Source organism: Poecilia reticulata, chromosome 8 (assembly GCF_904066995.2).
Source record: "Poecilia reticulata chromosome 8, P_reticulata-male-v2, whole genome shotgun sequence".
In the NCBI taxonomy this organism is placed as follows: domain Eukaryota; kingdom Metazoa; phylum Chordata; class Actinopteri; order Cyprinodontiformes; family Poeciliidae; genus Poecilia; species Poecilia reticulata.
This window is the reverse complement of record NC_088837.1, coordinates 24,978,213-24,991,645: the sequence shown is the minus strand read 5'-3', so window position 1 is coordinate 24,991,645 and position 13,433 is coordinate 24,978,213. Positions and strand designations below refer to the sequence as shown.

The 13,433-nt window shown below is 40.5% G+C and overlaps 1 protein-coding gene across 10 annotated transcripts in view; it reads right to left on the bottom strand.

Annotated features, from left to right (window-relative positions):
* rbfox3a (RNA binding fox-1 homolog 3a) overlaps positions 1-5,031 on the bottom strand; it is a 553,564-nt gene extending 548,533 nt beyond the window's left edge. For all 10 annotated transcript variants that reach the window (XM_017306228.2, XM_081610324.1, XM_017306225.2 and 7 more), the window contains exons 1-2: positions 4,880-5,031; positions 4,547-4,632 (exon numbers count right to left, since the gene is read on the bottom strand). The gene's annotated coding sequence lies outside the window, so the exon portion shown is untranslated. The remainder of the gene's footprint in view (positions 1-4,546; positions 4,633-4,879) is intronic.
* Positions 5,032-13,433: the final 8,402 nt, after the last annotated feature.

Sequence of the window (13,433 nt, the reverse complement as noted above, 5' to 3'; positions counted from 1 at the left end):
CTGATGTATTGTGCAGTTAGTACTTGAGTCGCCTTCTTTCTTTCTTTCTCTTGAGCAGCTTTTTGGGCGGCTACTTTCTACTCTTACTTGAATAAAGATAAGTTGAAGTCGTGCTACTTGTGTATAATTTTTGGCCACTCTACTTACAACCGAACGTCATCCTGGCTGTGCTGACTGGTCTGCTTGGCTGAATTATGCAACAAGCTGTAATTGCAACAGGTTTTCTCGACACGACAACCTGCCTGCAGCCGTTTTCCCGTTTTTAAAGCCACACCAGTAAAACATGCAGCGCTTTAACGTCGTGTCACTTTAACATCCAACTGGGACGTTCCGGGTCTGAGCTGCAGACATAATCTGCAGAGGCATAAATGCTCCGACATGCAGTCAGCGCCATCCGGCCCAGTTAAAGAACTCCTCACTCGACTTTCACAGAGACCAACTTAAAAGGATTTTCTACAATTTGGATTAGCTTTGAGAGAAAAGAAAGTGACCTAATTAAAGTTTGAAAAGTTAAACAGGGTGTTTCCAAGTGTCTGTAAATCAAGTTTAAGACTTTTTAAAACCTTTTAAAGGCAATTATGATTTAATTCTTTTTTAAATTACAAAAAAAGTAAAAAAAGTTAGGACTTCATGCAAGTTTGATAAACAATTTCAACATGGACTTGTCAAGGATAAAATGTCCTGAGGCCTTTTAATCAACATCCAACTACTGAAATCACCATTTTCCAATGTGACATTTCTTATTTTAAGTTACTGACAATTTTTCAAACTTCCAGGTGAAACTTTGCTGAAGCATTTCTAAGAAAAAGCTGGAAAAGGCAATAAATCAGCAAACTTACAAATCTATACGTCAACCAGCCCTTAAGCTTTTCGTCTCCAGCTAACCATCTAGTTTCTGTCCTGCAGTCTAAATAAACCAAAATTATTCATACCCCCGGTAGAGTTTGGCTCAAAGTGATAATTATTCAACCAAGATGTTTCTTTTTGATTGGAAGAAACAGTCACATTTCAAAAGTTGATAAAACAATCAGTATTATTGTTTTAAACAATAATAGCCTGGTGGGCCGCCAGGCTAATAATACCCTGAGATTAGAGTAAATAGGGGTGTCAGGAATCCATTACAGTTACTGGTTTCCATTTAGCTTCAATAGTCTCCACCTTAAGTTGTATTTCTTTTCAGAAACGTTTATAAAAGCGTGAGGACTGATTGAAGTGCAGCTGTTTTCCGGCGCCGCTGCTCCATGAAGGCTGAAAGTGTCCGGGCCTCGGCCTCCCAGCGCCAGGCGACTTCAGTGTGTGTCTGAATAAATGACCCAGTCAAGGTGAGCTCCATGTGTCAAACCAAGAGCATCAAAGACAAACCACGCAACCTTGCCAGAGGGCCTGCTTTCCTTTCACCTGGAGAACCGTGACTTGCACTCGCCGAGGCTTGATGCATTTGAGCCCATCCTGATCTTTGTAATGACTGGTCAAAAAAAATAAAAAAATAAAAAAGTTCAGACAGCCTCCTGTCTCGTGGCATGAAAGACAAGACTTTCAAAGAGCCTCTCCTTCCTCTTCGGGTTTAAAAGATGCACGCATTCCCGTCAAGGTCACATTTCCGCAAGAGTGATTCAAGGCAAAAATCACCAGAATGTAAACAGCGCTGACTGATAGAGTGGAGGACAATGATGGGGCCCATGACAACGATACCACTCAGAAACAGTCGATGACAGTAGCGGCGGAGGTGTATCTGGGAACGAGACAAAGAGGAAGGGTTAGGAGAGGTTGGGCTGGATGGAAGGGGGTACTGATTGGTTTGCCGTCTCATGGGGTGCGTGTTTGCCTGCAGGGAAAGGTCACAGGAGGGAATAGGAGTAACGAGGTGTGAAGGGAAGGCACCGTCCTCGGTTCCCAGGCCCTTGGAGACGGCCACGGCAAGGTGTTAATGCAGATGCTCCGCAGCTTCCCAGGTTCTGTTTATTACACCTTTCGAGGGGAGCCAGCCGAGAGTCTCACCATCAGTCAATACAGCTGAGAACATGCTAATCAGAAGCACAAGCTGGCAGCAGAGCCAACTCCCAGGGCCGCAGACGGATAAAAAGGAAACGTAGAGAAGCTCAGCTGCTGATTTTATCCTAAACGCTGAGAAAAAAACGGCAAACTGACATGAGCTGCCAAACGGCAGCACTTCTGAAGACAAACGAGTTTGTTTCTGTCAGTAAATAACAGAATATTGCTGTTAAACTGACTAGTAACTGGTATGAATTTAAAGGGGCGGTTTTGTATTATTCAAGCACATAGTGTCATTTTATAGCACAACTTTAGGTGCTATAAAAATATGTCCATATCAAATGTGACTTAAAAGAAATTTGACTTTGTAACCTAATGCCTTTAAATTGGGTCTCTGTCACTTTAAGAAGCTCCTGCTCTTTCTGACACTCCACCTTCAGCACATCATTACAACAACGACTCTCAGTTTTGCAGTTTATGCAGATTTAGGAATGTTTGTACAACAAACATCTTTCAATAAGGCCTGTGTTTCAAACCTTAAACTGCAACTGTTTTTTACGTTATTATTGTCAATTTGTTCACATTTCATTTATTTATATTGTCTATTATTTCTGTCTACTTGTCTTGTGTATTACGTTGTGTGCTGCTGCCTTTCTTGATCAGGTAAAATTAAAGGTTTAGTAAAATAATAACAACTGGACTGAGTAATGGTTCATATGATGAACTCAGCAGTTCCAGTAGGGGTTTGCTTATTGCTGCCGCTAGTCTGGAGGAGCTAAGTTGACATAAAGCTAAAAGAAATGATAAAAAATAAAATATTAAACAGTAACAGTGGGAAAATGCACAACTCTATCTCTTCCCCTCTTGTCTATACCGCCCGCTTCCTGTTGTTGGCTATTAATTCATCCTCTAGTGCTGAAATTAATTATCCATTAATTAATCGGGAGGGTTGCTGGTGCCTATCTCCAGCTAACGTTTCGGGCGAGAGGCGGGGTCACCCTGGACAGGTCGCCAGTCTGTCACAGGGCAACACAGAGACACACAACCATGCACACACACACACTCACACCTAGGGACAATTTAGACAGACCAATTCACCTGACAGTCATGTTTTTGGACTGTGGAGGAAACCGGAGTACCTGGAGAAAACCCACCATGCACAGGGAGAACATGCAAACTCCATGCAGAAAGACCGGGGCCGGGAATCGAACCCAGAACCTTCTTGCTGCAAGGCAACAGCTCTACCAACTGCGCCACCGTGCAGCCCCCTGAAATTAATTAAGCCATGGTTAATTTAAAAACATCTCCCTCTGATTCTGTTGATGCTTCCTTAAAAATACCTACATAAAACATCCAGGCCCCAGTGACGGATGATTTTTATGTTTTTCCGCTCAACAATCCAGACAGAATTTGGCAACTTTTGTTGGCCCAAAAATTCAGCTTCACAGCTTCAAAATAGCAGCAAACAAAGAAGTGGGTGGAATCCAGGTGGCTACATCCAATTTTTACATGCAGTGAAGTTTCCCCAGCTGTCTGAGCACACTAACAACTGCAGCTGGATCAATGCACACCGGTCCACTAATGACCACAGGAGCTTCGGCCAAGGTTGACTTGTTGCTAGTTAACTCCTTTCAGACACACAAACGCTGGGAACCACATCACACGTCCCAACAAAACAAAGACACTGGTAGCAACGTAGCCAACAATCACAACAATGACTGAAACAACTCATTTAATATCTTGAACCGAACATCAAAAGAATCATGAAACAAGTCTCTGCAGCTGCAACCTGCTGTCCATAGGAGGCAGGAGACGCCGTGGCAGAAACATTCAGTCCACAGGGCAGTGGCAGCAGGTGAAAACAAATTCCTGGAGGGGCTGATGTGTGAATGGGTTTATAGGACGACGTACTAGGGCCAACGTAGATAGAAAACCAAACGAGGAGCGCATTTCTTCCAAAAAACTCAAGAAATTTTGAGATCGGTCTCAGAAATGTTCTAGAAAAAAACAAGCTTGAAAAGTCAGAAATTTGCTAGAAAAAAAAAACTTGGAATTGTCAAAGTTAAAAATTTTCAACTTTTGAACATTTCTGAGGTTAATCTTAAAATTTGAGTTTTTTTGTGCTAATTTTTGACAAAAAAATTTTTCTAGAAAATTGCTGAATTTATTCTCAAAATTTCAGATTTTCAGATAAATGAGCAGTAGAAAATTAAATTTTTTTTCATTTTTCATACTGTAGCACAACATGAGGGATTAGATTAGCTAAAAGTAAATGGACTGTTTAGCAACTTGAAATATATACAGAATTTAATCATTAAATCAGTCAAAAAGATTGTAAAAATACCAAACTGATGTATGAAAGCCTGTAAGTTTAATAGGCTAACTTCTATAAAAACTGAAGAAAGTCAGCCCACGCCTTTCTACCTAAAAGACGTCAAATCCACTGGTATAGGATGAAATTATCATGATCAGAGCATTTAATCCAGGAATCCAAAAGTCTAATCCAACGCCCGAGATCAGCAAATCCAACAGAAGATTCATAAATCTGACTTACCAAACAAGACTTCAGCTCCTCCTTGTCAACGTCACAGCAGGGCGGCCATCTTGAACCAAACATTAACATTATAATAGCAGCAGACCCTGAAAGAAGGCAACAAGAGAATCATCATTATTAATACAAAAAATAAATCAAACCAACATATTTATCCAGAGCAGCGTTAGCATTATGCTAACCAAATCAACCAGCAACGTTCATAACTGATTATGAGCAAAAAATAAATTACATCAGCTTATGATCAAAAAAATAATAATAAAGGAAGAAAAAGAGCAAAACAACATGGCGGCTAAAGCTAATAAAACATGCTGAAAAATAAAAGTTGTAGCTAACTTGTCATTCAAGGTGGGGATTCGGTCTGAGCTAGCTTTCCATCGGCTGCCGTCACCGCCATTATCAGCTTTATCGCCATGGGGTCCCGAAACTTTACGAGGTGAGATTCTGAGCCCCAAAGACGTTACATTCATCGATGCTGATTGGCCAAATGTGTATTATTTTTCCCTAGCAACCGCACACTATTGGCTATTTAGCTTCACTTCCAGCGGCAGAGATGGTAACTGACAGGAGTCTGTCACGGCTGTGTTGCCAGATTGGCTTTTAAATACTTTGGGCTTGGAGCCCCCCGCCCCCACACAGCTTTGTTAAATTTGGGCTGTTTTTCACATCATTTGGCGGGTTTGTAAACAGTCTTCATAGGAAAGTGTTGTCAAAATAGTCATCATTGTGAGGCAGAAAAGCACAAAACTTGATAAAATGCAGTGTTATTGTTGCACTTGTGTCAGATCTGGCAACCCTAGAATTCCCTGTTGAATGAAAATGTTGGTGGAAATGTTACGTAAATAATTCAGATTACATTAGCCACACATTATTAAGGAAAACTGGTTAATACAATTTTAAGAAATGTTTAAAAAGTGCTTATAGGTCATTTTAAGATCCCCTCCATATTAGGAAGAGAGAAAACATGGACGCCTCAGATTAATTTAACGACATACAGGACATGATTCAGTGATAAAAACTTTTGATTGTCCATAAAATTTGGTATGGTAAAATAACAGCTAAAAAAAATACACCGAAAGATTCTTCAAAATGATTCAGTTGGCAGAAAGTTGCCAATTTCTCCCTCGACCGCTTTCATAGATAAAAAGAAATTAAGGGAACCCAACAGGAGAGAAAACAATTTAAAGTCACAATCCGACTTTAAAAAATGGATTACCAGGGATTTTATTGTCTCGCTTGCCTCTCAGGGCTTCTGCGCAATAAACTGCATGCAGGCTGTTATGTATCATTATGTTTTAATGCCATTTATGCCTGCAACGAGACCATTCCCTCCAATCTCCAGCTTTATCCTACTGAAATCATAAAAATAACCTGAACTCAACGTAAAATGTTCAAACCCCGTTTTTTTTTTTGTTTCCAGAAACTGCCGTCTCTCCAACCTGAGAGTGGACCACGTGGGAAATCCACTCTCATTATGTATAAAATACTATTAATTAACTTTATTGAATGTGTCACAGTATGGTTCCCACCACATGGTTCCCTCAGGGTCTCTTGTCCAAGACCCAACCTTGTCCCGTTCGGATCCAGTGAGCCAGCATCCTTCACGTCCGAGGTGACTCCCCCCTCCTTCCTGTCATTGCTTAGAAAGCTGCCAGTAATTTATAATGTTGTGACAGTCAAATAAACAGGGCGGCTGCTCGCTGGAGTGAAAAGTCCTGTATTAAAGGGAATCAAAACAGCTCCAAATGGTGCCTTGAATGGAAATAATCTCGCCGTAAGATCTGCTCTGGGCTGGCTAATTTAAATTTGTTCAGGGTGACAGCTTACTGGAAGAGGGACATAATGAAGTCCATTATCATCAGTGGTGCAAATTCTAAAGAACGATAACTCTCATTATCAGCGCTTTTCTGTATACGAAGGAAATATGTTCATCCATTATGAAATGTGCTGAGAATGACAACATGGAGCAAACATGAGACGCCGGCGGGACACTGGACACGTCTTTATTATTTCTACAATACCCCAACTTGCTTTATTTATGGATGAGGTTATGGGGATTTTTTTGGGCCCACAGGAAGAAGAAAATGCTCTGGATTTAAACTGTAATAGTTTGATCAGTCTGATATTTATGCGTTTCTGCATGCAGAAAGCTTGTGCTTTTATTTACAGCGCCTTTCTCTGTGGGTAATCTAACATCTGCTCCAACAGGCCAGACCTAGAACGGTGGATTATCTTGTAAAAACAGGCTTCTATTAAACAGGCGCCGGAATTAACAATGAGTCATTTTGAACAGAATTAGGTGATAAATAGGGAAATAAAGAAGGTCTCCAGATCTGTAACCCACGATAAACACGGCACGAATAAACTTAGGAGGTTTGGAAAAATAGATTCACTTCAGAGAGTGAAAAAATATGTTTGTTGCCAGAATAATCATCAAAAGTAGGTTTGGTGCCAACAGAAATGTTGCCGCTGAATGAGGTGAAGTGGAAGAGACGGGGAGCCAGGTGTGTGGGGATTCACACACACATACTAATAAGCCAGTTAAAGTCAAGTGCGCACATTCAGGGAGGAAAAGCCACACAAATCAATCCTCCATCTATTAAAAAACATTGATTTTAAACATTGTTTGCACTGTCTAAAGCAATAGAAGATAACAGGTATATATTGTGATATGTAATGACTCCAAATTGTGACCTTTTTCAAGCAAAATGGGGAGAAATCTGGGAGGCTGTTATTCATATCGTTTGTTTCTATTTCTGGAGCAGAAATGTGTAAATAATCAAATTTCAAAATGGAGGAGAAGCACATTGAGGACGTCACATCGAATTTCAAACCGCAGCTACAGCAAGAGCTCATTTACTGTATCTGCAGAAGCTGTGAAAGTGGAAGTCAGAAGGAATGTTTTTTATAAACCGGCAACCTGAATAGAGATTTAAAAGCTGACTGTGATGAATTTGGTCCACTTGTAATCAAACGTATTGAGAGTATTCAGGCACACTCCATCCAGCTCTGGAAGTATTCCTGAAACGGTGCTGCCAAGGTTTTCCTCTCTACTGTCGCTACGTGCTTCATGCAGTCTGATGGGTTTCATTGGACAAACAGTTTTTGCACTAAAGTGAGTTTTTTTTGTTTTTGCATCACAAGAGTCACATGATCAACAACTGGATGCTCCTACTGGTGGACAAAGAAGCGTTTTTGATGGCTCATCCACGGCGGCCGACAGCTGCAAACACAGCAAACACAAAACCTGCTGCAAACGGGTGATGCAAAAAACACGCAAACATAAAAAACTTTTAAACATTTTTTCGACTCCCACTTCCGTTTGACGGAGCGAGTTTGCAGCTGTCTGCCACCAGGACAGCTTTTGTCCACCAGGAGGAGCTTCCAGCTGTTGACCAGGTGTGATGCAAAGATTTATTTGCGATTGGTGAATTTTTTGTTTGCGTTTTTTGTGTTTGCGTCATCACACACCTGCTTGCTGTGTGGGTGGAGTTGTCGGCCACCGTACTTATCATGTGAACATACATATTCATGTGTGACTTTAATTGTGTTTCTTATTAAATGGAAACACCACAATACTTCCAGTATCTTCCATTTTGTTTTTATTTTGGTCTTTGCAGAAAATCGACGTTCTGCATCCATCTGCTAACAGTTTAAGGCAGGAACATATAAACGGTGAAGGCATCTCCTCCTTGTTCTGCACTTTTACTCTCTTTGCGGATAAAAAAGTTATTTTAAATCCCTCTCCAGTAACATTAGAAAAGCTTTCAACAGGCTGGTTTGATGACCTCAAAGCGGTGCTGAGGAAACTGTAAGCAGCTTCTATTGTCTTCGTTGTGAACATCAGATGCATGAAGTGACTTTAAGGCCAAGAAAAACACACATCAAAGAAGCCTGTCCTCTAAAAGCGCTCGGCGCGTTGAGGCCCTGTTCCATCCAGGAGGGATCTTCATATCCTCTTTGCACCCAGTCCTTCAGGTCAATATTAGCACAAGGAGCCCCAGCTACTTGATGTACCCGAATCAAATTTACAAAACACTGTTTGACTCATGCTATTAAATCTGAAGATGAAAGAATCACCAAGGGCAAACAGCTCCCAAGGCTATATACCAAATACCCAGGCTCACATAACACCGAGGCGCAATTAAGAATTTAAATGGACTCTGCATAAAATGGGCCTCTGCTGTGAAAATGACCGACTTTGAAAATGTCATAATTAGCCGAGCCGACATTGTGCAACGTGTAAAGTCCAGCTACAGTTTATCCACTGATCTACTGCGCTGATAAGTTCATCTTTGTGATGACATTGTGAAACCTGGAAATATGACACCAAATGTACCCAAGAAAGGAGATAATTAGGCGAGCAGCTGTAAAACGAGTGTTCCTGGAGGGGCTCATCCGCTTCCCCTCAACTCTATTTACCTTCAGCATATAATTCCAGCTCTATTACAGGAGATGGAGAAGGACAAACACAACACAGAAATGTGAGGGATAAAAAGAAAGGCAGGAGGAGGAGGAGGGGGCAGCTGGGAGAGAGAGGCCAAGAAGAGGACGATAAGAAATCAGAGATAAATTCTCCAGGGTGCAGACGTGTTCCAGAGAGGAGTGACCAATCGAGATAGAGGCAAAGACGGGGTAAAATAGTGATAAGAGTGATGACAGAGTGTAAAATGACTCAGTCAGCCCTGGCGGTGGCATTGGCTCTGACCTCCCATTCCTCATCCCGGGTCCATGTGGGTCGGGACCAGAGGTCGGCCTGCAGTGTTTCCTTCATCATTTTCACCAACCGTGTCAAACATTTTACCAGTCAGTTTTTAAAATGACAATAATTATGTTCAACTGCGTTTCAGTTTCATTCTGTGTAATTAATACTCAACAAGTGGAAGATATAATTCATATTTTATCATCAAGCCGAATAAATTCAACTCTTTCTCGGAAGTGATGAGGTTTTGAAATCGGGTAACATTTCACCAGCCGAGAGCATCAGGAGTCGTCAAGACTCCCTGACTGTCGCGGGATCCAGCAAGCACTTCCCTGACTTTTATTCTGAAATTAAAGTCAGATTACGACTTTAATCCCAAGAATTCTATTAATTTCTGAATTTAAACTCTGAATTCTGACTTTTGATCTCAACAGGTTGAAGTCAGAATTCAGAGAAAAACTCAGAATTCAGTTTAAAGTCAGAAATCTTACCAAGTATTTTTGTTTAGTTTCCAGTGTAAATATCTTGGTTTTTCTTATTTTAAGTGCATTAACTAAAAAGTAACTTTTCAGCAAGATATGGGACCTTGTTTTATTTCAACAATTGTTGAATAATGATCAAAATTATTAATTCCAAGGGCTGATTTTTTTCACTTCATAAAATTTCCCCCATTTTATCATTGAAATAATCTAGTAGTTTTTCATCAATATTCCAGAATTATTTACTTTAAACAATCTTGCTAAAATGTCACTTAGAAGTTATTTTTGTCTTATTGCAACTGTACAAAGACATTTGCACTAGAAATTAGACAAAACCACAGAAATATCTAGTGTGTTTGCAGTGCTGGATGATGAATTTCACTAAGTTCCTGAGCTTTACGTTGTTACTCTAGATGCTTTTTTCAAAAGCAGAAAGTATTTCTAGGCAGGTCGTAAAAAGACTGCAAGTTTAACATCATCCAACATTCAGACATTTGTGGAGACAATAGGACCGTCTTGACAGAGACGTTGTCTGGAGACAAACTCTTTTGTTGTGATCACATCTGAAGGATCCGGATTGTCTTAAAGTGACGACCACGACCAGCTAAAGGAGACATTTCAGCATCAACTGTTACATATTTTGCAATATTTTCATATTTATATCTGAAACACAAACACAAACTACTTAATGATGATGAAAATGCTGCTAATATTTACAGAACAAGGAAAGAAACTGGGTGAAAACCTCTGCAAATCCTTATTAAACCATTTTAATTACCTTGGAAGGCTAAAAATCGTGCTAATTTTAGCATATTGTTCATGAAAGTTGTGTTTCATTCGCTTGTATCTTAAGGTGGGGCTCGATATGAAAGCGTGGCATAATATTGCAGTTTTATTTTTCTGTGCACCTTTCTGCGGGTTAGATTTCCGAGAAGGGAGTTTTTATTGCAACTTTGAGACACATCCGTCGCTGCGTCTGGAAAATCAGATCTTCAGCCGTATCATCTGAAATGAAACTGTAGCAGGACCCTCGCTCCGCAGCTCCAAGTCAAATCAGATAACAACGGCAGAAAAAAGAAAAAAGTTGATCACAACATGTCATCTCATCACGCCGTAAACCGTCTGGACACTAATCTTTTCTTATAAACACACGGCGAAACAAGCAATATACCGGGATGCACAGGCTGCAGAACAACAGAGAGTGGGCGGGATGTCAGCAGCCGTATTTCGCAGCATCCACAGGGTGACATGTTGAAGTCACTTAAATGGATCTCTGAGACAAACTGCAAATGAGGAGGTGCCTTCCTGCTATCTCCAGCTCCAGTTGAAACAATGAAGATAAGTGAAACTGTAAAACAGGACATTACTCGTCCGAGAGGTTAGCAAACACTTCCCATGCAGTTGTTTTTAAATGTAAAGGAATACATTGTCTCGATTGTCTTTCAGCGCTAAAGACTTTTGAATTTTGTTGAAAAGTTAATGTATTCAAATGACTCAATTCAAAAGGTTAGACTCATATTATATTAATTAATAAATAAACCTAATCTAATAAAAGAAATTTTGACACAGAAAAAAAAATAATTGACTCGCCAGAGTGCTGCATCCAATCATATTTGAGGAAAGTTAAGTGGAAGGAAAGCTGTCAGAACAGCTGCATAAACAACAACACGTAGCCACAGTCTTGGAAGGAAAATTAGGTGGATGGAAGAACTGTGTCATATAGAAAATGTGCCACAAACAGTAGATATAGCAGATGATGATGCAAAGTTTTTTCAAGAGTTTGGGGAGATTTAAAGGTGCAACCTGTAGATGGGTGAGAACCATAACACACTGCAACAACACAAAACCTTACCAAATAGTTTCAAATATAAACAAATAAACAAAACTAACTTATAAGTAACTTTTCATAAATATATGAGAGCTTATTTAAATTCAATAATTTCCTAATATTTATGAAAAAGGCAGATTATTTCTCTTATAACATGAGGAAAATGTGTTTTTATAAGTTAAATAATTTGCCAATATTTACAGTATGTGAGGTTTTGTGTTTTTGCAGTGCATCATGGAGCTTCAGCCTTCCTAACAGGCTTAAGGAGAAGAAACAGTCCAACCCGGCGTGCACGTCCCACAACGCCGCATCGTTTTCAAACAGTTAAACCTTGTGCAGCATTTCTCGCTTTAATAAAGAGGAAACCATACCCTCTCTTCTTCCAGCATCATAAATTTTCACAAGCAGTAGCTGCAGTGGGGGCAGATTTTGTTTTCTGAACAGTTGACACTTGCAAAATGCACACATATTGACAGTGATTAGAATCCACCAGGGCCGATGAATATTCAGGAGCACCTGTCTGCAGCTCAATGCACACTTACTGCATTCAGATGGAGAACCGCTACGTTCTGTGAAATGAGGAACAGCACGCATGTTTCAGGTTATTGCTTAGCATGCACTGAATGCTAATGCTGTGCTGATGTATATGTTTGTTTTACGTCTTGCCTGCAGTACCTGATGTGCTTTTGAAGTAATGGCTTCTTCCTACCTGAGTGGCTTTTCAGGACATGTTAGTACAGAATTTGTTTCACCGTTGATGATGCTTTTTATCCATCCATCCATTTTCTTGCACCTTTGTCCCTCAGTGGGGTCAGGAGGAGCTGGTTCCTCTCCAGCTAACGTTTTGGGCGAGAGGCGGGGTCACCTGGACAGGTCGCCAGTCTGTTGCAGGGCAACACAGAGACACACAACCATGCACACACACACACTCACACCTAGGGGCAATTTGGAGAGGCCAATTAACCTGACAGTCATGTTTTTGGACTGTGGGAGGAAACCGGAGTACCCGGAGAAAACCTACCATGCACAGGGAGAACATGGAGACTCCATGCAGAAAGACCAGGGCCGGGAATCGAACCCAGAACCTTCTTGCTGCAAGGCAACAGCTCTACCAACTGCACCACTGTGCAGCCCCATGCTTTTTATCACCAGCTTAAATTTAAATTACAAAATTTGTACATTTTTTTCTGGGTTTAATTTAATATTTTTACACCAAACCGTGTTTTGCATCTTTGAATGCAAAACAATTTGAATAGATGAATGTGGAATCCTCAAGTGTGCAGAGAATGAACTGAAGGATGAACCAGTTCCACTATTCTCCTCCTGATATGCGTCGCTATATTTATACTGATGTTTAGCTAGACCAACAAAATGGAGTTTGATTAAAGGAGACAAACAGTGAATGCACTCTTAGTATCGAAAACCCTTCTGAATAATTCAAAACTAAATATGAATCCTGACTGAAAACTGTAAAATCTCTGTGTAATTTAATCCCAGACTCGTTTCTTTTACACGTGTAGAAACGTGTTTACATGAGAAAACTGGCATGATAATGTGAAAACACCAAACTAGAGGACGTAAGAGAGGAATCCTCACACAGAGCTCCTCCATCGTCTGCAGTTGGCCAGTTTAATAATCCCATCCAGTTAGAGACGGCACAGTTTGTCCAAATGTGCTGCACCTCCAGGGGACCTCGCAGTCCTCCAGTAGCAGCTCTGGTGCCAACAGCAATATCAACCCTCTGTGTGATGAATTCATTCACAGCACAAATATTACACAGGCACAAATTTAGTTATTTCAGACAAAGGTGAATGTTGAAACGAGAGTTTTTTCCTTCATAGAGTCTGTGTTAAGGCTCACCAGCACATGCGGTGGCTTAAA